The sequence below is a fragment of the Dipodomys merriami genome, unplaced genomic scaffold (genome assembly GCF_024711535.1).
Source record: "Dipodomys merriami isolate MVZ:Mamm:240054 unplaced genomic scaffold, mDipMer1.0.p SCAF_22, whole genome shotgun sequence".
Classification (NCBI taxonomy): domain Eukaryota; kingdom Metazoa; phylum Chordata; class Mammalia; order Rodentia; family Heteromyidae; genus Dipodomys; species Dipodomys merriami.
This window is the reverse complement of record NW_027203604.1, coordinates 9117377-9143689: the sequence shown is the minus strand read 5'-3', so window position 1 is coordinate 9143689 and position 26313 is coordinate 9117377. Positions and strand designations below refer to the sequence as shown.

Here is a 26313-nt window from a genome sequence, read left to right as displayed (position 1 = left end):
CAATCATTTACTTTGTGAGTGTTTGTTAAAAGGAATGAAACAGCAGTTTGCTTCAAATGTATACACAATTGGGAGGAAGTGCTCAAGACCCAGGAGACTGGACCAGAGCAAAGGCTGACACATGCCAGACACCAGGGCTGAGCTAGAAAAGAACAGTCTTGGCACACTCCACACCAACAGCCAGCACCCCAGGTCCTCTGAGTCAGGAGGGTCCCAATTTCAGGCCACTGTGGCCAGCAGAACAAATCCACTGACCCGAAGTTTAGAACAGGGAAGAAAAAGCAGACATCCTTCTCCTCCTAGGACCCCCATGAGGTGTGTGAGCAAGGGCAAGAACTCCGAATGTTCCACAGAGGCCCCACCAACCTTGTAGCACATACAGACTCTGCTCAACAGCACCCTCCCACCCTGCCTGACCCAGCTCCCCCATCTCCTCCTCTGTGCCCCCCTCCCACCCACCCCGCACTTCTCTCCTTTCCCAAATCCTTTACTGACACATCACCAAGTTCAAGATGAAACCCTAGTCCGTGGGCCCAACCATGACCTCTCCCTGTGGGGCCAGCACAGTGTGCCCTCCTCACCTCCACCTGAGAGGTGCTTCAGTCACCTCCTGGCATTGACCCAAGAGGGCTAAAGAGCAATGCCTGCCTTCTTCCCACCCAAGAGCCACAGGAATGTGACAAAAGAGGCATGTGTATTTTCAGAAGGAAACTATAAACACAACTGAACAGAGAACAGAGAAATCCTGGAGAAGACAGAAAACAGGTGGGTTTGGATAGATGTGAGCAAGAGCAGAACTAAAAGGAAACACAAGACAAGATTCTTTGGAGGTCTCAAATCATCAAGTATGATTCCAATAAGAAGACAGGTGAACCAAAGATTCATGACAAGGGCTACCTTGTTAAGAAATTATCTTCCATGTACCAGACTCAGTGGTGCACTCTTGTAATACTAGCTATTCATGATGACAAGGTTGGGGGAATTATGGCTCAAGGCTAGCCCAGGCAAAAAGTTAACAAGATCCCATCTCAACAAACAAGGAGAGTATGGTGAGTCATATCTATAATCCCAGCTACACAGGAGGCATAGGTAGGAAGATCACAGTACAGGCAGACCCTGACCCTTCCCACATATGTAAAATTAACTAACCCCACCCCACCCCCAAAAAAAGAGGGCATGGTTTAAGTGGTAGAGGATCTGACTAACATGCGTTAGGCCTTTAGCATAAACTTCAGTATTGCTAATTTGAAGAAGAAGAAAAAAGAAGAAAAATAAATGATCTCCCAGCAGGCCATTCTTCTACCAGCTCCACTAGATCTCTGACCCACAACACAAGCTTTCAATGGGCTCTTCCACTCATGAGCAGGACTGGACAGAAGCCATCAACAACAGAGCTGAAGAGAGAAAAACCATCAGCGCAACTAAACATAGAAAGACAAATAATTCAGAGACCAAGGCAACTTTAAGATATCTAGTTAATGTTCCCATGAAGATCCAAGTTCACATGCTTACCTAAGAGCAAGCTTCTTTAAAAAGAACCTTCAAGAAAGAGTTCCTGCAAAGTAAAGCTAGGCTTACCTTAATAAACTGCCCAACATTTGAGCCAGGTGCTGATGGCTCATACTTGTAATCTTAGCTACTCAGAAACTTGAGAGCTGAGGCTCAACGTTCAAAGCCAGTCTGTGAGATTTTTATCTCTAATTAACCACCAAAAAGCCAGAAGTAGAGCTGTGTCTCAAGTAGTAGAGTTGTCAGCCTTGCATGAAAAAGCTAAGGGACAGAGCCTAGACCTGGAATTCAAGCCCCAGTACCAGAACAAAACAAAACCCTCAAAAATTAGAAAAATAAGATATTCCACAATCTATTAAAACATTGAGTACAAAAAAGTTCATCTTTAACCTAGATAATAATTGGGCAACATGGTCTGCTCATTAAAGTAATTACTTATTGAAGATAAAACAAGCCAAGGCAGAAACTTTTCTCAATACAAGTTTCTGATAAAAGACTTGAACCTTGATCATAGAGAATGTCTATGATGTAATTTTTAAAAAGACATAGCCAGGCATTCTGGCTCATGCCTGTAATACTAGAGACTCAGGTGGCTAATATCTGAGGGTCTCGGTTTAAAGCCAGCCCAGGCAGAAAAGTCTATAAGACTCTTATCTCCAATTAGCCAGAAGTAGAATTGTGGTTCAAATGGTAGCATGTCAGCTTGAGTGAAACAGCCATGCAGGAGTTCAAGGCCCTGAGTAAAAGCTTCAGTACTGGCATGTACATAAGTACACACACACACACACACACACACACACACACACACACACACACACACACACACACACACACACGAAGACATGAGTGGATACTTTGTCCAAGATGACACAGAGATGGCCAACTAGACATGAAAAGTAATCGGTGTCATCAGCCACTGAAAAATTCAGGTTCAAACCACACTGGGACTGCACTGCTCATCTCCCAGAAGGGCAACAATAAGATGGCTCATTCAGTTCCCAGGCAGCTAAAAACAATGGTTCTCCTAGCACAATGCTGCTGAGAGAGAGAAGCACCTTGGCAGACTTACACCAACTCTGTCTACATCCTGCCATTCCATTCCGCTCCTAGAGACCCCAGAAAGAAAGGAATCAAAGTTTAAACAGATGGACACTTCTATCTATGTTCCTATACAGATGCAAGAAGTTGATATACATACCAAAGACCAAGCTTCTACTAAAAAGGAACCATGAAGGACAGGGCACCAGTGGCTCATGCCTGTATCCTAGCTGGTTGAGATCTGAGGATTGTGATTTGAAGCCAGCCTAGGCATGAGACTGTTATTTCCAATTAATCACCAAAATAAGTACAAGTGAAGCTGTGGCTGAAGCAAAATGAAGAAGCTCAGGGATAGCACCCAAGCTGTGAGTTCAAGCCCAGGAATGGTACCAAAAAAAAAGAAAAGAAAAGAAAGAAAGAACCAAGAAAGAATTCTTGCAAATTCAAGCTGGGCTTGCCTTATTAAAAAGCTCAATGCTTCGATAAGCTCAATCTGGACACAGCTGAAATATCTGGGGCCAGATGAATGGGAACCAAGCTATGGTATAACCCATCCACACAGTAATACAACTCAGCAAGGAAAAGAAAAAAAATTCCTGGTCTTACATGGGTGAAACCCAAAAGGATCAAGCTGAACAAAGAAAACCAGATAGAAGAGTATACCTAGTTTGATACCATTGCAATGCAAAACTCAGGAGAGACAGGATGAGTAAAAGGGGGTCAACAATCACATACTGGTTACCTATGTGGTGGGCAGATGTGGGACCTGAGAAAACTTGGGGATAGCCAGAATGCTCTGTCTCATTCCAGACCAGGTAGGTAGCACCTGTGTGTGCATTTGTCAAAGCCCATCAATTTTCCATTTTCAAGATGTTACATTGCATATATACCACATCGCCATTTTTCAAATGCTGACCCAAACAAAAGCCCAAATGAGAAAGAGAAGTGTAGCAGAAGAAAAGGAGAGAGAAACATTAAGTGATAGGAAAGAAACACCTAGAAATCTGACAAGTATGTAACAGGAGTTCTGTGAATAGTTATCACCAAGTATAACTAGACAGTGGAATAGCATTTCTCCAAACGGAAAGGAAAACAGTTTAGGATAAAAGTGCCCACTGATGCCAGGTCAAAGTAAATAAAAACTGGCCCACTTTCAGACCTGTTCCAGAGAAATTTCAGAAGCCTGAAGCATGAGAGCAAGTCCTATCTGCAAAGGCATGGCTCAGGTGGCAGCAAGTTTCATCAGTGACATCAGGTGCAGGGGCGGGAGCAGCACCTTCAAAGTACCAACTCGGAATTCTATACCCAGCCCAATATATATCTAAGCTAGAATGTCCATAATCATTTCCAGACAATCGGGAATTCAAAGTTCACTTCCCATACACCTTGGGTAAATACAACAACAACAAAAAAAGATGCAGCTGACTTGACCCTTGAAGTCAAGAGGATAAAGGCAGCTAGCTTGGAAGGAGATGGTACCTAGGCCAGACCACCTCACCTACAAAACCTTTTGGGGGCAATATGCTCTCACCCATCTTTTCCGTCCTGTGGGCATAGCCACCGATTCAATAATCTAAGTAACCTTTATAATCTAAGTATAACCTTTACCTGAATTTTAGTATTCGTCAACAGCTAGAGTGTGAAGAGTTCCACGTAACTTCAGAGCAAAATGCCCACACTGCAATAGCTTTTAGTTCTCAATCCACATTTAAGAAAAGACAGTGGGATTCTTTGGGAATCTGTCACCCAGCCTGACTATCAAGCATGGCAGATAGCAGGGCTGAATCTACAGATAAAAAAGCTTTCCCAATTGGGCCTGATCTGGAAAGTCCATGAGACTCTTATCTCAAATTAACCAGGAACTCAGGGCCTGGATGATATCCCTTAGCTTTTTTATTCAAGGCTGGCACTCCACCATTTGAATCACAGCCCCACTCCTGACATTTTGGTGGTTACTGGAAATAAGAATCTTGAGAATTTATCTTTCCAGGCTGGTTTTGAACCAATGGTTTTTAATTTTCCTTTCTTTTTTTGTTGGACAGGTTTTGTTGTATCTTTTGAACAAATCATTACTGTGTCCAATACTGGAATGAAATGATCACTTCTGTGTCATGAGTGGCTATTTTGGTTCTCTGGTTTCCTCAGTAGTATAGCTTGACTTTTAATCAATTGTATGTATGTCTTAGATTTAATATATGAGACATTAAAGATACTCTATAAATACTTTTTTTTTCAAAAGGTAAAAAAGAAAAGGTGTTGTTATCAAACCAAAAATAATCCCTTCCATTATCTATGGGTCCCTACAAGCTGCAGATGGAGATGTGATGTACAGAGCCATCTATCCATCCAGTGATCTGAAGTGTGCACAGTATGAGGAAGAGGGGCACAGTGGCAAGTCGCTGGCCAGGCACTTCCTCTACTTAGTCTTCTTTGCCAAGAGCGCCAAAAAGTTTATAATTATCTGAGACAGAAACTTGAACTTGAATGTCTGGCCCCCCACGGCTTTTGTAAATTATACTGTTGGCTTTAAAGAAAAGGGAGGGACAGAGGGAGGAAGAGGTGTCAGGTGGTTTAGGCTTTGATCTCTAACCATGCTTCTACCCTGCACAGTTCCCAGTGGACCACACACACACACAGCAAAAACTAGATGTCCTTGACCAGGGGAAGTGGGTGATAATATGATCATATGGAATAAATAATTTATATTAATATTGAATATTAACATCAAAAGCACTACCTCATGCTAGATTATTGTAAACGAAGTACTGACTTAAGCCAACCAGTAAATTCAGAAGACAACATCAAGAGTGGCTTGCACAAGGTTCTTCTCCATTTCTAGCATTTTAAAACAAGTAACATTTTTTGTGTGTACCTGTCCTAGGACTTTAACTTGGAGAGCCTGGGCGCTGTTCCTGAGCTTTTTAGTTCAAGGCTAGTGCTCTACTACTTGAGCTACAGCTCACTTCTGGCTTTTTTTTTTTTTGTAGTTAATTGGAGATAAAAGTTTCATAGACTTTCCTGCTTGGGCTGGCTTTGAATCGTGATCCTCAGATCTCAGCCCCCTGAGTAGCTAGGATTATAGGCATGTGATCTGAGACTTCAGTCAACCATTTGACAAACACATGAGCAAACTTTAACTCCAGCTGGGGTCCACATTTCCACTCGTGAGAAATATATGATATAGCATTTTCTGAAAGTAATCTGTGATTCTGCCATATTTTTACTCTGTCACAAAACTGTATATTCTGGCTTTTGAGCCAGAACAGCCATCTTCCTTGCTAAAATGACAAGAGAAAGAGGAGAGGTGCCAGATACATATTCTCCAGGCCTCTTAGAAAACATGGAGATCTGACACTATTCAAAATGAAATGTACTTATTACCTGACCTATGTAACTGTAACCCCTCTACAATAAAATAAGCAAACCAACAGCATGGAGTTTTGGTCCTTTGTCCACATATCTGCAGAATCCATAAGAAGGGTGATATTGTACACATCAAGGGAATGCTCAAAAAAGAACCTTCAAATATTACCATGGCAAAACTGGAAGAGTATACAATGATACCCAGCATGCAGCTGGCATGGTTCTGAACAAGCCAGTTCACAGCAAAATCCTTGCCAAGAGAATTAATGTGCTGATCCAGCATATTCAGCACTTTGAGAGCCAAGTGAAGGAAAGTGATCAGAAAAGGAAGAAAGATGAAGAGAAAGAAATGGGATTTCAATGAACAAAGTCCAGCCTGCTCTACCCAGGGAAATCCACCATATATACGTATGTATGTATGTATGTATGTATGTATGTATGTATGTATGTATGTATGTATGTATGTATGTATGTATGTATGTTTATAATTTCCTGTGATCCCAAGGCTCTGAGAGCCAAAGGTATTTCTTCTGAGTTGAGAGCTCATCACAAATTAGCAGTATACAGTGACTAAAACAAAGAATAATATTACTGACAATGTAACTTTCACTGAAGTGCCTAGAGCTTTCTCTCAATTGTCTCAGGCATTCTGGGTGAATCTGCATTATCTCTGGAGAGAGCAGGGCCCACCAGCAGTCTGCTCATCTTGGAGCTTAAGTATAGCATCTGTACATTGACTCTGAGGATACCTCTCACCCATTCTACAGACAGCAGAGGAAGCCAGCTAGCCAGAACAAAAGTGCACATGTGCGTGTACATGTACACACACATGCACACACACATATACACACATCACCACCACCACCACCATCACCACCAGCACGTGTAAGACCAGAGCCATCTTTCATCCTTCGTAAGGAAGAAAGCCTGCTGCCATCCTGAAGTATACACAGAGGGGTCTGAGGACTAGTCAGTGGAGGCCCCACACCTGGACTTCTCTGGGGCCTAGCATGTGTTCCTCACCCTGAAGGGCCAGCTATGAGGGCAGGGAGGTGCCTCCTACAGAGCATGGTCAGTTTGGGGCATACTCACTAGCTACAGAAGGAACCCATCTCCTCCCAGGCAAACCGATCCTAGATAGGGCCATTTGGGGGAGCCAGCAACTTCTTACCATGTGGTAGGGATGAGAAGGAAGCATGAGGCCAAGAGAAGGAGGACATAGGGTGGGGTCACAGGCACAGTGGCTCCTCTGAGGCCCCAACCCTACCCATCATGGGGCATGGCTGATGGACTGTGGACTGTCTGAGCCCAATAATGACAGTGATTTTCCTTAAGGAAAGTTCCATGGTTCCATTGTAGCTCCCCACTCCACTCTACAAAGCCCTCTTTTGGTCTCAGGTCCTTACACAGGGGCTGATGGCAGGGCTGATAAGCTCCATTCCCTTTGGGCTAGCTGCCCAGTGGCCTCTGGCAAGACCTCAGAGCCACTCAACCCAGCTTTGGGGAGGCTCCATAATGTAGTTTTGGCTTAGGCAACTGGGACACCAGCTGTACCTTCATGGTGTCATGATGCCCCAACACTTCCCCCCCTTCCAGATCAGAAATGGCCCCAAGTCTTCTCAGCAGGTGCAAGGCCACACTGCTAGAGTCACCAAGAATTGTGGCTGGCACATAGGCTGGCCTGAGTCCCACTCTACCCCATGCGGTCCTTAACTAGGCCTTGGGCCCAACAGGGAAAACAGGAACTGAGAGGTCCAGAGCAGAATCCAAGCTCTAAGTCCAGCTCTCTGAGAAGAGATAATGATGGCAGCCCCTACCCCAGGCCTCAGAGGAACAAAAGAGGCTATAAGTAAAGACTCTGGCAGAAAGCTGACCATGAGCAGCTCTTCCCTGACCTCAGTCACTGTTGAGAAGGGGAACAAGTCAGAGTTGGCTGCAGCAACCTCCTAGGAAACTGGCTGGAGGGACAGGGTGGAATTGGGGTAATACATCTGCAGGTCCACAGCCAGACACTGAGGAAAAGGTCTGTTTCATTGTGATTTACTACAATGGGGCACAGAGATGGTGACAGCCATGCCAGACAGAGCAGACAGAGAGGCTCACCACCCACTGTTCTCTGAGCATGACAGAGCCATGCACCCAAGTGCTACACAAAACCAGTGAGTGGTAGGCTGGGTGGCTGGCCCATGCAGCATTCAGTGGTCAGTGCAGCCCATATTCCAGTAGCCTCAATACTCTCTTTACAAATTAATGCCTGTGCATAGCCACAGGAAGCTCTCTTCCAGGAGATCAAGCCCGTGGCCACAGCATACATCCTCTATACAACCCACTTCCCCACCATGGACAGGTAGCCATGGCAGATCCTATGCAGCATGGGCCACAGTGAAGGAGATCTTTCCTTAAGGAAAATCACTGTCATTATTTCCTCATGGAGAAGTGGCTGCTTTAACTCTCAATAGCAGACTGGACCAATAGGTCGTGAAGATGGGAAGCTGGAATTTCCACAGTGGTATCCTGCCCTAAAAGCCCCTTCCAAAGGCTCATCATGCTCATATCTGAGTGGACACTTGAAGTTACCAGAGCCCAGTGGGCGGAGACTAAGTGGCCACCCTGATTACACCATGTATCTGGTTTCTAGAAAGGGTAGGCCCCACCCATGGCCCCTTCTCTGCAGGAACATCTAAAGATAGATTTGGACAGCACCATGGGCCTCAGGTCAGCAGAATTAACAGCTCAGTCACAAAGGGCAGCTCCTGCGGGGAGTGGCAGGCAGGGCTACTCCAGAGTGAGGCTATGGAATTCTGCCCAGACAACTTAGCTGTTGAGGAGGGCCATCCTCTTGGGAGTTGGACTCCAGGCTCCACCTCTCTGTGTATCTACCCTGGTCCCACATTAGGCTCAAGGGAACTCAGGGTGAGTGGCCATAGAGTGCAAGAGTCTTGACAGGCTACTGAATGCTGTATGTTGTGATTCATCACCCAGAAAGCAGATTTGCCCACACACCCTGCATCTCCAATACAGGCTGATATCCAGGGTCACAGCTCTGGGAATGTAAAAGGGGTTAGAGTTACAATGTCTATAAGACTCTAGTTGTGACTCAGTTCTCAAAAACACCCCAGATGGAAGTTACCAAGACCTCACGCTTTCCTTTCTCGAGTTTCTGGGTAGCCCATGTGATACCACTAAGATCTATGATGAAGACAGGCAGCAATGGCTCATGCCTGTAATCTAGATATTCAGGGAGCTGAGATCTAGAAGACAATAGTTCAAGGCCAGCCAGGGCAGAAAAGTCTACCAGCCTCATCTCCAAAATAACCAGAAAAAAGTGATGCTCAAGCTAAGTAATCATGAGACCTTGAGTTCAAACCCCAGTACCATCACCACCAAAAATATTTTTTTAAATAAAGATCTAAGATGACCTTGGAAACCAGGCTGGGGCTCTAGGCCAGGGAATGCTATCAGGCCAGATGTCAGATGACAGGCATAAACATCTACGGTGTCCCTCTAAGCTGGACACTATGCTAGGTTGAGCATAAAGGAAAGTGGGGTACAGACAGATGGCTCCAGCAACATGCAATTGGGACCACAGGAAGACCATAGGAGCCTGAGGTGGCCAGGGGCTGGAGGAAGGCCCAGCTGCCCACATCTGCTACACACACACACACACACACACACACACACACACACACACACACACACACACACACACACACACACACACACACACACACACACACACACACACACACACACACACACACACACACACAGAGTTACACACAGGCACACAATATACCACTCATCCTGATGCCACAGCTTTGACTCTCCTGGAGAGAAGGAAGCTCCGCATTCATCATTGCTTTTCCCTTTCAAGTTGTATGGTCCAAAACAACAGCCACACATTGGTTAATGGGCACTGTAAATGAGGCTACTCCAAACTCAGATATACTGTAAGTGCACACTAGGTTTCAAAGTCATGTTGTTTTTTAAAAAAATGTCTTGGCCTGGGGATTTAGCTCAGTGATAGAGAACTTACCATATATAATATAAGCAAGACCCTAGAGTGCATCCCAAACTCTACAAAAAAAGAAAAGGCTGGGCAAAGTGGTGCATGCCTATAATCTCAGCACTAAGGAGGCAGTAAGAAAATGAGTCAAGACCAGCCTAAGCCTAGACCTAAGCAAGGTCTCAACGGTGAAACCTTGTCTTTAAAAAAAATAAATAAAGGGCTGGGAAGATGGCTCAGTGGTAGAGTGCTTGCCTCCCATGCATGAGGCCCTAGGTTTGATTCCTCATCACCACATAAGCAGAAAAGGCTGGAAGTGGTACTGTGGCTCAAGTGGTAGAGCGCTAGCCTTGAGTTGAAGAGCTCAGGGACAGTGCCCAGGCCCAGAGTTCAGGGCCCACAACTGGCAAAAAAATAAATAAAATAAAAATAAATAAAAAAAGCAAGAAGAAAGGAAAAAAATAATTCTTCCATGGCATTAATAATTTTATATTGATTACATAGATGTTAAACTAATTTTACATGGCATTAATAATTTTATATTGATTACATAGATGTTAAACTAATTTTAACCGTTTATACTTTTAATGTCACCATTAAGCTGAAAATTATATACATGGTTTCTATTTGTAATCCATACAATGAACATTTCTACAGGGTGGTGCTGCTTTTGACCATTAGCACTTTAAATCAGCAGGCTAGAAGGTGGCCAGATCTTCAATAGTCAATTCAGAGCCCAGAACCTCATAAAGAATGAAGATGCAGTCTTCCAAATCAGCCCTTCCAGAGGGGTTAGATGTCTGAAAAAATAGGACCAGAAAGCCCTTGCAAAGGCTGAAGCAAAGCAATGAAGCCATTTAAACCAGACTGCAGGGGCTCAAGGCCTTTGTTATTATGGTCTTATTCTAATTGACTCCTTGAAGCAAAGTAAATCTCTTAAGACAGATAAAACAATCCAGAGCCTTCAAACATCTCCACAATTTTCAAATACAACAACAACAACAAAAAATGACCAGGCACACTAAGGGACAAAATCAAATGATCATAAACAAATAAATGAAGATAACAACAACAAACCTCCAAAGAACCCATATATTGTAATTATATACATAGACTTTAAAATTACTGAAATTAGTGTAATGAAGAAGACAGATAGGAAGATGATTCATTTTGCCAGAACTGAAATCTGAAATAAGAAGCAAATGTAAATCTAGACCTAAAATTAGGAATTCAATATATAGGTTTTGCATAGACATTGGTGAAGATAGGATTAGCAAACCAGAAGACAGATCATAGAAAATGACAGAATGAAACATGAACAGATAAATGGATACAAGAAGTCACAAGGCATAGAAGACAGTGGAAATATGTAAATGGGTTCTGAAAGAAGAAAGTATAAAGAATCCAATCAAGGAAATATTTTTTTAAAAAATAATGTCCCTAAATTTTCCAAAACTAAGTAGATCCATAAACTCCAAAGTACTGTAAACCCAAGCAGATTAAATACAAAGAAAAACATACCTGGGCATATTATAATTTAAAAATTCGGAAAAATCAAACTCAAATAGAAAACAGGGTGTGTGTGTGTACACACGTGCACATGCCCATACTGGGGCTTGAACTCAGGGTCTTGTGCTCTTACTTGGCTTTTCTGATCAAGACTGGCACTCACTCTACTAAATCAAATTTGCCTGCCTGGGCTGGCTTTGTACTGGGATTCTTAGATCTCAGCCTCCCGAGTGGCTAGGATTACAGGTGTGAGCCACCAGTGCAGCTAGAAAGAAAATCTTAAAAGCAGCAGGAAGATGGGGCACCATCTTCAAAAGACCAACAAGTAGACTGACAGCTGATCTCAAATCTAAACCATGGAAAATGATTGAGAAATAATGATCTTTGAAGACCTGAAGCAAAAACATATTGTCAATTTTCAATTTTAAATACAGCAAAAATATTCTTCAAATAAGAATAAAGGCTTTTTCAGGCAAAGACATCATCACTAACACATGGGTACTAAATGAAATATGAAGAGAGAGATGGAATACTAAATGGAATATGAAGAGGAGGGGAAAGAGTCTCAGATGGAATTGCAGGGAAGAATAAGAAGCAAAGGACAGGATAGCACATTAGCCATGCTCAATTAATATTAACCATATAAAAGAACAACAACAATAATATTATGTGAGATACAAATCAGATAGGGATTAAACTACCTGACAATGTCACAAAAGGTAGAGAAAATAATAAAGAGTTCAAGTGTCCTAAGAGGCTTGTATTGTCCAGAAGGTGTTGAATATGCTGGTCAAATTTTAGTGACTCAACGATATAGGTAAGGCCAGGCCCCGGTGGTTCATGGTTATAATCCTAGCTACTCAGAAGACAGACCTGAAAATCACAGTTCAAAACCAGCCCAGGCAGACAAATCCAAAAGACTCTTATCTCCAACAGCAAAAAGCTATAAATGGAGTTATGGCTCAAGTGGTAGAACTCCAGCTTGAGCAAAAGAGCTGAACAAGATTGTGAGACTCACAGTTCAACCCCTATTACTAGCACATGGGAGGAAAAAGACACATGTGATCTCTAGCACAGCTGCTATAAAATATTTGAAAAAGAAAGAAAAACACCTAACAAATTTGCTAAGTGCAAACATAAATAATCTTCCCAGAAACCAAAGATCTATGGATCTTTAAAGGGCTTGTTTAATTATAGGCCACGTCTCATCTGAAGACACCCTGGCTGTAAAAACTGTTTCAGGGACGTGCAAGTATGTGATGAAATAATTACCCTACATTACGCAATAAGGTGAAATTAACAGTGAGGACAGATGGGAGTCACAACCCCAACCACTTTGTTCAGCCTTAGAGCTCAGGCCTCCCCAGAGCAGGCCCAGGGCAGAAGCACAGCTTCCTTACTGGGAAGATGGAATGCAATTTCCTTGTTCCCAAGATCAGAAGAGAATCCTGCGTATGATACAGAGCTCAGTGTTCAGCTGGTGCCCTACTCCTGGAAGAAGGTAGGTTCCCAAAAGACAGCACAGCCATTTCTACACTGCAAGATAGAGACCCAGAAAGCTCAGCTTTGGGGCCCTACAAGACCCTTCCCCACTTCCATCTAAGATGCTTCACATTCAAAGGCCTACTAGCAAAACTGTCAGTCTAAACATCCCATGACTCGGGGCAGGAAAACGCGAGTTTGGGGACTCTCTTCCCTTCTCACTCATACCCTAGGGATGAGAAACGCCTCCCTCCTCCACCCCCTCTATCACTTCTGGCAGTAACCACGTACTGGACCCAGGAAGGTGACCTGGAGACAGGACTTCTGCCATTGGGCTGTGCAAGGCCAGTGAAATAAAGACTCAGACAGGCTCAATAACATAGCCAGTGACAGGCAGAACCTGAACCCTGGCAACATCCAACTCCAGCTGCCTCTACAGCACGCCCCAACCACAAGTCAGTCCAGAGGCCTGTGTGAAACAAGCTCTGGGGCCATGCAGAAGGCTGTCCCTGGCTGAAAAGGCATATCCAGGAGCCACATGTGAAGGCTCCAAAGAGGGTTCTCCACATGAGCCAAAGACAAGTGGCCAGCCTCCATAGGACCCAGTCTTTCTGGGACCACTTTCATTCACTGGAACCTGCAAGACAGGAAAACCATATCAAGCCCACAATGGAATGAGCTCTGACACCTAGAGCAGATCTCTCCTCATCCCAACTTCAAGCTTCACTGAAATGCCCAGGAACCCGCCAGGAAGGGCAATGAAATCTCTCCATTCCCTAATTCTCTCCCACAAAGAGGCACAAGACACATGACAGAATAAATGAGTAAATGAAAGAAGAAAGAAAGAATGAGCCAATGGATAACCAACCCATGAGTATAAATCATGATGGGAGAACAAACTGAATATCAAAGGAGTGGAAGAGTAGTGAATGGATGAGAGAATGCAAGAGTGAATGAGTGAAGAGTGAATAATAATAATACGTGGGGGCTGCGAAGGTGGCTCAGCGGTAGAGCACTTGCCTTGCATGTATGAGGCCCTGGGTTCGATTCCTCAGCACCACATAAGCAAAAAGAAAAAAGCCGGAAGTGGCGCTGTGGCTCAAGTGGTAGAGCACTAGCCTTGAGCTGAAGAGCTGAAGGACAGCGCCCAGGCCCAGAGTTCAGGCGCCAGGACTGGACACAACCAAATAATAATAATACGTGAAAGACAAATGAATGAGTGAATAAACAAATGTATAATAAATGAGAGTAATAATAAAAGTGGATGAATGAATTAGGAGGGAATGAGTGAATGACAGAGTGATGGATTGAGCAACTGAGTTAGAGAGTAAAGGAGTGACTGGGAGGGAACAAGTGAGTGACCAGGTGAGTGAATGAGCGAGTGAATGAGTTAAATGACAAGTGAGGGAAAACCAGTGAGTGGGTGAATGAGAGAAGAGTGTAGCTGAGCCTTCCCAGCATGCAGGAGAGACTGACACATGGTGAAGATGCATAGCAAGGCAGGTTCTCAGGCAGCATCAGAATCCCAGCATCTTTTCTCCTTCTTAGGCCTCTCTAGGACACACTGATGAAACATCTTACACCCCCAGATACCTAGGCCTTCAGGAGGCCTGCACAGCTCCCACCCTATCACACTTTACAAGTGACATGCTCCACATATCATGGACACACATACCATCAGAACGCACATTGCATGTCCTATATTATGTCCCGTCTATCACACCCTTCGTCCACGGTTTCACATCACACTGCATCTTTACATCACACAGCATATGGCATGTGCATTACACAACATGCCACAGTCACCTGTCCCATGTCCTGTCATGTACTGTATGCCACACTTACACAGTACAGTGCATGTAAAGCTGATGCAATATAACATCAATATCACAACATAGGTTATGTCACATCACAACCTCCTCAGCCATGGTTAATATCCCCCTGCCCCCCACTTTTTTTTTATAAGATCAGCACTCATTCTCACCTGAGGGGGTCCAGCCAGGTAGGTGAATAGCCTGCCCAAGAGCACAGTCCAGGCCAGCTACAGGCATGGTCATGTACCATGGGCCCCTATCTGCCACAATGCAGGTTTGCTCTTCCACCCAAAGGCAGTCCTGGGAGCAGCCCCATCCTCTACCAAGTGATTCTCAGCACCATACCATGTGTTGAACCTTGCAGACCCTCTAGGGAGTGGTGAAGACAAACTAAGACCAAGAAGGCCCTAACGCTCCCAATCAAGGTTCTAGAGGCCTTGGGGGAAAGGCTGGGATTAAAGCATCTCTGCCTCTGGAAGGGAGGCCTAAGGTGGCCCTGGGGCCTCCTCCATGTCTCCAGGTTACAAAGAGCAGAGGGCTAGGAGACTGCATCCAAGTAGCCATTCTGTCTACACAGCTGGGGGGCAAGAAGGTGGGCACAGAGACAAGCATGTCCTGACCTGAGCCACACTTCTCCTCCACTAGGAGGTGGCCACAACCATCCGTCCCCACCTGGAAGGGGCTGGCTGTGGGGTCAAAGGTCTACATCTTCCTGACAGGCTAAAAACTTCACCCCCAGAAATTGTTTGGAAGAAGAAATGCAGTTGCTAAGAGTCATGCTTCATGGACAAGCCACAGTGTCCTTGATGGGATCATTCTGGGAAATCTCAAGGATGAAGCTTGTGTGGCCTAGCACCAAGCGCCACTGCAGCTGTGACTGCCACACATGCCAGTTAGAAGGAGGGCAGCTCACTGCATGTGTGTGAATACACTAGTAGAGGACACACACTCAGGGAGTCGTACATCATACACAGGGAGAGGAATCCGTCAGATGGCAGGACACACAGAAGGGAGGCTCACTTTTGAGGAGAGTGACAGTGTCGATGGTTTCTTTCCCTAGAAAAACCTACTTCCTCTACCATTTTCTAAATATTTCCCCAAAGACTATAACATAAGAGGACGTCAAATAATGTTAGCGCAGTGAACGGAAACAGCCCATTCTAGCAGGGCACCAAAACCAGGGACATACAACACCTCCAAAGTCTGTGCTCACCTGGGCATGTCACCTCTGGGCTTCTCCATGGGAAAACCATCGAAAACCTTGCAGCTTCAGTGTCATATGTGGGAATAATCCCTGAAGTATTGTTTATAATCGAAAGAAAAACCAGACACCCCAGAGGGTCTGGTGAGATGATGAGAATCCTCAGGGCAGTCACGCAGTCCCTGGCCAGGGAGGTAGGCAGCAAGCATCAAGTCACTGTCTGGGAAAGGTTCGGAGCCATCTCTGTACCCTTCCCCACTGCTGAGCACAGCCATGACCACAGACACTGGAGGAGTTCCCCTTGAACACACAGGGCTGTTCTCCTTCCTCTGTTGCCCAAATTCTCTGCTATCTGCTCAACTTCATAAAACCAAACAGTGCCTGGCAAATGAATGAGCAAGCAAGCACACATCCTCCTGCACTACATAAGCAGAGAGACCCAGCCCGTGGCTCAGGAAGCAGCAGAGTGTTTACAGCGAGGCTATTTTAATTTCCAGAGCGAGGTTACCATGGCGTTTAATTCCTCAAGAGCTCCCTTTGGCACCTGTTCTATAAATGGTTTCGGGTTTGTACCAATGCACTCACTGGAGACAGAATTACCAATCCCGTAGATTCTGACCACTTCTCCTGCAGCCTCTACTACATATCATGTTCCTCCTGGAGAGGCCTAATCACCCTCAAGCATGCATTGAGCACCAACTGCATGCTAAGAGGGGTAGCAGGATACATGTGCCCCTCAGGGGAGCTGGGGGTCCTTTCCTGATGGTGGGAAATGGTGAATGACAAGCGCCCCAGAGACCTGAAACAGGTTAAACCACCACTCTGCTTCTTGGGGGAGGGGGATGAGCGATTGTTATCTGGGCCTAAGGGTCTTACTGCAAGATAAAGGTCTAATTCTCCAAGGTTCTTGCCCTTAGTAACTCTCCCCATAGCTGGTCTTGCCTCTGATTTGGACAACCCCCAGGCATTGCTAGCCTCTCTGGTCTAGGGAAGTCACAGCAAGGGTTAAACACTGTGAGTACCTTCATGGTCTCTCTAAAAGCAGATGAAGAGATGGAGAACCACAGAGTCCCTTGGCTTCCAGGGTATAGAAGAGCCAGAATGCAACTCACTAACTCCTCCGGGGCATTAGGTAGGCTCTCATCACCTAGGCTCCTGTATCCTGTCACAGTACATTCTCTACAAACAAAGGGAAACCCCTGCCTGGACTCTGGATACTTCCCCAGTAAGCAGCCCACTCCTCCCATTCTTCAAACCGCAGGTATCCTGAGGGCTCAGATGCACAGAAGGCCATGGTCAGCATTTGCTCCTTGCACCCAGGCCTCAACCCTCCTATTCCTAGTCATACAGACCATATCCAGAGGGGCCTCAGGGGGACCAGGGACAGGAAATTATCAGACGAAACTGTGGACTCTCATACTCTGGTGGGTACCATTCTTTGCAGCAGTAAAACGAATCATGGGAAGTATCCTGCAAAATAGTGGCTTGGGGATCAACATGGGGCCATGGTCAGCCAGTCTGTGGTTCCCACTCACTCTGGCACTCCTTAGTACCCATTTTTACAGTCTCCTGGGGCTCTTGGCACAACTGAGGACCAAATCTGCTGTCCAAAAAGTGTCCACATCTCAGGTACCCTGGGAAATGCCCAGAGTGAGGCTTCTCCAGCACTACCCCAGCTCTGTGCCACTCAAAGAGTAAAAGTCAACACCAAAGATAAAATAAAATCCCTTGGCGGTGCCAAAAATACCTCCCCACGGGATGAGGCTCTGCAGGCGCCAGCTTCCACAGCAGCAATTGTTGCTATGGAGACCAGGCTCCAGACAGGCCGCAGGGAGGGCCAGAGGGACAGAGGAGATTGGGGAAGGGCAGGAGAACAGAAAAGGGTTTGGGAAGAACAAGGAGGCAGAGGAGGGTTAGGAAGGGACTGGGGAGGAAGTGGGGGGCAGGGAGGAACAGAGGTGACAGAAATGGGGCCAGAGGGAGAGAGGGGCTGGGGATGAAAGAGGGACAGAGAGAGAGGGGTCTGGGGAAGACAGAGGGCTAGGAAGGAACAAGGGGACAGAGGTTGGCTAAGGAGGGACAAAGGGACAGAGAGAGAGCTGGCCAGCAGAGTAGGGGTACCTGAGAGCAGGCTGGTTCAAGGGAGAATGGAGAAGGCCTACCAGGAGGACTGGAGGAGCAGGAACTAGGCCAGCAGGGGAGTGGGTGGAGAGGCCGCTGGGCTAGTAGGGACAGGATGAGCTAGTCCTTGGCGGAAAACTCCTCGGATGATAAGGCCTGAGGCAGAGCTTGCTGCCAGCTGTGGTCCACCATGGCTAACTGTCCTCCAGACACCGAGGCTCAGAAGACCCCACCTTTACCACAGAGTCCTTCCCCCACTGCTGGTAACTCTGATGGGGCAAAAGAGGCACTAGAATGGGTGATCCCCACGGAGACCACTTGCCTCTGCCCAATACTGGTAAACCACATCTGCAGATACAGCCATGGAAACAGTACTCAGCAGTAAAATTGATCTCCAAGTGGCAGGAGGAAAGTAAGGTCCCTGGCATATGTCTGTGTGATATTTATTTGAGTCTAGGAGCACCAATTTCTCCTCACAGAAAGCCCTGGCTTCACGACTCTAACCTTGTGGGATCACAAACTTTCCAGAACACTGGTATGGCAGAGTTAGCCGGGCCCACCAACCACACAATCCAGTACCCTTGTCCAGCTCTGGGTCCAATGTACCCTCCCTTCACACCCACCCCATGACCCTGGCTTTCCAGGTTCCTTGAGCCCAGTGCTACTAAGGACTTGCTACAGCATTTACACTGGGGACAGAAAGCCTCACCAACCCATGTCACTGAACTGCTTTGTCCTCCCTGCCACACTGTCCCTGAGGGCTCAAGGTCAGCACCTGCTCTTGAGAGAGCCACCAGCTTCTGCTGTCTCCCACAACAGGCCCCTTGGGCTTCCTATGTGTTTAAAATAGAGATCACAGGCACACCCAGGACACTCCAGCCACAACCCAGTTGGCTTCCCGTCTTAGTCCAAGGCAGTTCTGCCCTCAGGCATTGGGGTCACTGCCCCTCAGGAGCTGCCACCCCCTGGGGCTCACATTCATAAAAGCTGATGTTCCCTCTTCATCCCACATCAGCTATGGAGGCTCTCACTTTTGCAGGCCAGCTGTCCACATCAGGAATGCAAGTGCCTAGTGTCAGGAAGTGGGGGGATAGGCCCTGACATCTGCTTCTCCTACTCCCAGCACCTTGCACACATCCCTAAACTCTGTTTTCATATATCCTACATGAGCTTTTGTCAGCTCCCTGACCAGGAAAGCGGTTAGTTTAAAACACTTCCCGAAGCTCTGCGCCGGTGGCTCACACCTATAATCCTAGCTACTCAGGAGGCTGAGATCTGAGGATCTCGGTTCAAAGCCAGTCCAGGGAGGAAAGTCCGTGATACTCTTATCTCCAAGAAACCACTCAGAAAACCAGAAGTGGCATAGTGGCTCAAGTGGTAGAGCACTCACCTTGAGCTGAAGAACTGAGGGACAGCGTTCAGGCTCAGAGTTCAAGCCCCATCACACACACACACACACACACACACACACACACACACACACACACACACACACACACACACACACACACACACACACACACACACACACACACACACACACACACACACACACACACACACACACACACACACACACACACACACACACACACACACACAGAGTAATTTTTAAAAAAGCACTTCCTGAGTGAGTCTTACCCTCCAGTACCACTCTAGAACATCCAGAGGGTACTCAACACCCCAGCCCAAGATGGCTATAAGCTATGCTCAAGAAGCCCTCCAGACTTCCTCCTCTACAGGACATCTAGTCCTGGGCTGTCTTCAGTCCTGGAGGCCACATGGTTGGCCAATCAGGACAGCTTCTAGGTGCATTGATTTTCTCCAAGCCACCACACTGGGTTCACAAACACACAAGTTTATTCACTCAGTTCTGGAGGCCAGAGAGGGAAACAGAGCTGATTGGTTCCCTTTAGCTTCTAAAGGTTCCTTCTCATGGCTCCTTACTTTATCTTCCACACTTATACCTCATTTTCTGATCCTGACTCTCCTGCTATCCTTCTGGAGATGATATCAGGCCCACCCAATACTCAGGAAAACCTCCCCAACCCTCCTTCCAATCCCCATCCCTCTTCTTGCAGAGGTCTTCTATGGAAAGTGTCATGTGGACATGTGGGCTTGAGGACATGGATATTTTGAGTGACAGCACTTCCAGTTTTCTGGTGGTTATTTGGAGATGAGGCTCACACACATTTCTGCCCAGGCTGGCTTTGAACCATAATCCTCAGATCCCAGCTCCTGAGTAGCTAGGATTCTAAGCATGAGGCACCAGTGCCTGGCATGGATACCTTCTTGACCCTACCCCAGTACCACCGCCAAGTTGATCCCACCCTCAGTAAGCTTCTTTCATTTCTATACTTCTTTCTGGCCAGCACGGGCCAGGAGCTGCCTCAGCTTTAGTTTGCTTTGTCATTCTTTCAAAGAAAGAAGCAGATATCAACTCCTTTCACCCATCCCACTTTCCCAGCCTCCACATATTGCCACCCTTGCTGCTGCCCCATGGGGCCATCTGTCCATGCAACCCTGTCCACTCACAGCCCTGACAGCTATGCAATCCCCTGGGACCAGCCCTGTCCATCAGGGCTCCTCAAAATCCTGAGCAAGGGACAATCAGGCTCCCCACCCCAGCCAGATTACAGCTCCAGGAAGCTCTAAACCCGGCCCCTGCAGCCAGGGTATCACTGCTCCAACCAGACCTGGGGGAGCCCAACATGCCCTGGCCCTCATATTAGCACTGCCCACATTTGGACACTGGTCCCAGAAAGCCCATCCCCCTATAGCCGCCATTTGGACACTAGCCTAGATGCCTGGTAAATGTCATTAGTCCTGTCCTTAAGGGAAAAGGTAATGTGCCACCCTGCCACCCCCTACAAGAACAGACAGCATGCCATGAGCCCCACCAACCTCTGCTCTACTCTTTCCAACTACAGATGTCCAACAAGCATGACCTGCTCATATCTAGACGTCCCTACAATCTGACAACCTCACAGGTGCATGGAAGGCTTGCAGCCACAGAAACCATGAAAAGTCACGGCTTTTGCCAGGCACTGGTGATTCATTCCTATAATACTAACTACTCAGGAGATTGAGATCTGATGATCATGGTTCAAAGCCAGAGTAGGCAGAAAAATCCATGTGAATCATCTCCAATTAACCAGCAAAAAACCATGTGTAGGAGTAGCTCAGTTAGTAGAACCCCAGCCTAAGCAAAAAGGCCAAGCAAGCTGGGCATCAGTGGCACATGCCTATAATCCTAGCTTGTCAGGAAGCTGAGATCTGAGGATCACATTTCAAAGCCAGCCCAGGCAGTAAAGTCCTTGTGAAACTCTCATCTCCAATTAACCAAAAATCAGAGTGGAGCTGTGGCTCAAAGTGGTAGAGTGCTAGCCTTGAGCAAAAGAGCTCAGGAACAGTACACACACACACAAACACACACACACATATAAAAGGTCACAGCTTTCACCTTTGTGATTTGGACTATACCAGGAGACCCACCCATCCCCACCCACATGTGCAGGCTTTTGTCCAAAGGCCCTCAACCATGCACATACTCACCCCTCCCCAGAGTGGAGCCCTAAGGCTCCTGGCAGCTCCTGATCCTTTCAAGAGACAGGTAGCCCCTCCATAAGTCCTTCTCAAAGGGTTTGTCCTTCCCACAGAAGCACCTGTAGGGCAGGCATGTTCCCTATCAAGCAATACAAATTGGGCATGCATTTCTCTCTCTCTCTCTCTCTCTCTCTGTCTCTCTCTCTCTCCCTCCCCCCTCTCTGTCTGTCTCTCTCTCTCTCCCCTCTCTGTCTCTGTCTCTGTCTCTGTCTCTGTCTCTCTCTCCTATTCTCTTGCAGAATCCACAGGAGCCATCACACCTGGCTGTGCAAGGAGACAAGCACCAGGCCATGGAAGAAAGGCACTAGCCTTTCTAGCTGTGACATGCCCACAGCAGCTGAGCCCATGAGCATGGGGCCTTCTTTGCATTGCCAAGGGCCTGTGTCACATGTAAGTCACCCCTTCTTCACCCAAGACTGCTCAGCTGATAGGGACAGGTCAAGTCAGAAGATCAGGACTCCACAATGACCTCAAGCCTGGCTGGTCCTCTTATGGCCAGCCTAGTTTCCAGGTGGGAAGTTGGCAGCCACCTTTTGCTCATTCTGCCAAGCCAAGGGGTTTGGGTCTGGCCTGCAGTGAATAGACACAAAGAGCCTGCCTGGAAAGCCGTCCATAAACCACTTGGGGAACAGCCGGCAGGGCCAGAACGTTCCAATGTCACCATCTCTCTCCCTCCAGGGAACAGTGCACGTCTTTGTCTCTCTATCATTGCCGTCATCAAATATTTACAGAGGCTGACAGGCGATTTCAGAGGGGCCAGACCTAAGCCAAGCGGGCTCTTCCCAGGACAGGGGGAGGCACAGGTGAGTGATAGGTCCCAAACACTGGGGAAGCACAAAGGCCCAGGGCCTGCAGCCACCAGAAGGAGAGGAGAAAAGGCTCAGGCCATCAGGAAGTGGTCACCAAGCCTCAGACCACACTTCACCTGAGACTTGTGCTGTCTGTACAAGGTGCCCAGGGATAGCAGCCAGTCTGGCCACACAGAGAGTCTGCTTCCATGAGCTCTGCCATTGGAAGGAAGCAACAAGAGCTACCAGCCAGCACCTCTCCACACTTCCCTTCCCAAGAGTATTGAGTGACCAGGGCCCAGAGCCCTGGAGGACCAGAAGAATGGTACCCTAGCCCTCTGGTCTGTGGGAATGCTCAAGCAGCTTTTGTATGGGCAGAAATTAGCAGCATCCAGCCAAACACAGGAAGACAGACACAGCCTGAGTCCCTGGGAGACCAGAGCAAGGCAGCAATCATCTATGAGGCTGTGTTCTCACTGGGGAGAAAAGGAGACCACACACACACACACACACACACACACACACACACACACACACACACACGCGCGCGCGCGCACACGCACACGTACACGGACTGACTGTCCCCAGGGATCAAAAAAGGCAAAAGCAACACCATTTTAGCATCTGAGTTTTCTTGTTCTTTGGATAATATCATCTGTATCTTCCTATTAAACTAGTTTTTTCATCAGCATTGTTGCATTTTATCTCAAGGCTGGCTAGATTTAGAATTCTGCTCTTTCCCTCAGTACATCACTCTTCTCAAAAAGAGTTCCAGGTAGACTAAAAGAGGATACTCTTAGGGGAGAAACAAAGGCACAGTGTTTATGTGCCTCTGGTCATACAAAGTATTTATCAAAATGAACTCCAAGAAACAGAAACAAGTAGTTTTCTTTGTTGCTGTTTTTCATTTTCTTTTTTTTTTTGGCCTTGTTTGTTTGTTTATATGTCTTTGGGAGGGTAAAGGAAGACATAGAAAACTAGACATTATGTTGAAAATGAACTATACAACTTGTAGATAGGGATAGGAGGGAAAAACCGGGAAAATAAAAGGGAAAGGGTGACATTGTCCAAAAAGAAATGTACGCTTTACCCAGCTTATGTAACTGTAAACCTTCTGTACATCACCTTTATAATAATAAAAAAAAAATTTAGCCAGGTGCCGACGGCTCATCCCTATAATCCCTATAATCCACTCTGAGTAGAGTGGAGGCTGAGATCTGAGGATTGTGGTTCAAAGCCAGCCCAGGCAGGAAAGTCTGTGAGACATTTATCTCCAATTAATCATGGGAAAAGCTCAAATTGGCACTGTGGCTCAAGTGGTAGAATGCTAGCCTTGAGCAAAAAAGGAGCTCAGGGACAGTGCCCAGACTTAAGCCCTAAAACCATCAAAAAATAAATAAATAAAATAAAAAATTAAAGAGCTTCCAGGTGAGGTTTTCACTTTTGCACTTCCTTCTCACCGATCCGCTGCCTCTACCCCCTGATGTACATGGGCACCCCCTCCTCTGCTAGTTAGTCCAGTATCACTAATCAGTTCACCTTGGACTGGAGGTCACTAATCCAGCTGGGACAGGGTGTGAGTAGCCATCACACAGACCCTCCCAGGCTTGAGAATTAGAGGCTAGCTAGCAAGGCCCAACAGTATGGACATCCCAAGATAAGCCATCCCAAGATAAGCCTGGTGTTTCCATGGTCAACAATTCCTCACAGTAACCCCTCCCACATGATACCACCATCTCCTCTACTTCTGGGGGTCAGAAAGCCCCCAAACAGGACCCTTCCCACAGAGACAGCATGCTGGGCAGGGGCTACCCTGCACAAGACTGCCCAGCCAGTAGAAATGGGGCCAGAACCTTGCTCCCACTCCCAAACATACCATGCATAAATCTTGGTTTCCTCCAAACAAAGGTGGTCCCCTCCAGAGGCACAGAAAATCATCAGTGAAGTCTGGGCAGAGGCTACTTAGCTACTCCTAGCATCCTGCCTTTGTACTAGTCACCTGGACTCCAGGTCTTTCAGCAGTGACAGAAGACTTTCATCTAGCAACAACCTGATGACTAGAGTCACACTAGCTGCAAGAGGTTATGGGATTGAGGGAGCTGTGAAGCCCTTGTGTGCTGGGTGAAGGCCAGATACTCAAATTCTCCCCCACCCCTGCCTCTCGATATGGCAGCTGAACCCTTATTGCTCCCCTCTAAAGCTTTGGTTTCTTTTTTTTTTTTATTTTATTTTATTTTATTTGTGAACATACTGTACAGAGGGGTTACAATTACACGGGCAGGATAATGCGTACATTTCTTACCAAGCATTGCACCCTCCTCCTTTGGTTTACCCTTCACATCCCTTCCCAGCCTCCCCCCTCCCCCCCAAAGCTTTGGTTTCTTTTTTGTTTGTTTTGGTGCAGGTCCTAGGTTTTGAACTCAGAGCCTTGCCACTAGCTTCTTTTGCTCAAGGCTAGCACTCTACCATTTGAGCTACAGCTCCACTTCCAGCTTTTTGGGGTAATTTATTGGAAATAAGAGTCTCAAGGACTTTCCTGCCCTGGCTGGCTTCAAACCACCATCCTCAGATCTCAGCCTCTTAGGTAGGTAGGATTACAGGTATGAGCCATCAGTCCCTGGCTTACAGCTTTGTGTTTTTTTGTTTTGTTTTGTTTTTTGCTTTTTTTGTTTTGTCAGCATGGGGCTTGAACTCTAGGCCTAGGCACTGTCCCCCAGCTCTTCAGCTCAAGGCTAGTGCTCTACCACTTGAACCACAGTGCCACTTCCACCTTTTTCTGTTTATGTGGTGCTGAGGAATTGAGCCCAGGGCCTCATGCATGCATGAGCCAGCTTCTCAACCCACAGCTTTGTTTTTGAAACTTCTTTCAAAAAAGCTGAATTCACCCCCATGCTCAAACTTCTTAATTAAAGAGAAGAAATTCCTGCACCTGTCCTGGCAGATGTCATGGCTTTGCTGCTGGCCAGCTTGGCAAGATCATTCTCTGATATGAAGAACAGGACAGCTCCCTGCGACATCCCTCTGTCCCTGATACCAGGCAGGGGGGTGAGGTGTCCTCCAGTCACTGATTCTACCTAGGCTATGCAGGGATGTCTTAGGTCCCAACAAAGCAACAAGCAATAGTTCAACACCACTGCCATCAGAACAGATGGGAGAATCGCCACTTTCTCAAAACTATAGGCCTCAACCTTTTTCTAGGAGATCCAGGTGACCCTAACCCAGCTAGGTTGAGAAAATGTACCCCACAAACATGAGGGGGCTTGCCTGACATCTCAGGCCTACAAAAGGATGGCAGCCCAGATCCAGTCTGGAGGTAGGAGGGAGTCTGTGCCCAGCTGAAGGGGACAAGGTAGGGGATGAGCCAGGCTTCTATCTACCTGGAGTCCACCAACAAGGGAGGACTGGTCCAGACCTGCACACCAAGGTGAGCTGGAGCCAAGTTGCCCAGTCAGCTCAGGCTTGGGGCAGCAGAAAGGCCTTGGATGGGCCAATAATACTTCATCACTGCATACATCAGCAAAGACGTCAAGGTCACAGCTTTGAACACAACTGTGCAAGAACATATAACCAAAGGCACAGAGCAGGGTAGAAACTGCAGGTCAAAGGAAAGAGCTCTTCTCACATCAAGTTCTAATACCCCCAAAAGCCCCTCCATGGTAGCCTCTTTCACAAAGCCAAATGAACAGATACAGGTACCACTTCAATCCCCCCACAGAGCAGAACCAGGATTGACAGATGGTTGGGAAGAGGTACCAGACTCAGCCCTCTCCTAGCCCTGTCACAGTGAGCCGGGCTCCATGTACATCCTTAGGAAGCCAGGGGCCAGGAACAGGAACAGGTGAGTCTCTTGGTCAGGTCTTCAAGCAGAAGCTACCA

The 26313-nt window shown here is 46.8% G+C and overlaps 1 protein-coding gene across 11 annotated transcripts in view; it reads right to left on the bottom strand.

Annotated features, from left to right (window-relative positions):
- The window catches only part of Wnk2 (WNK lysine deficient protein kinase 2), a 118359-nt gene that overhangs the window by 77323 nt on the left and 14723 nt on the right, over positions 1-26313 (bottom strand). The gene's annotated exons all lie outside the window — the stretch shown is intronic.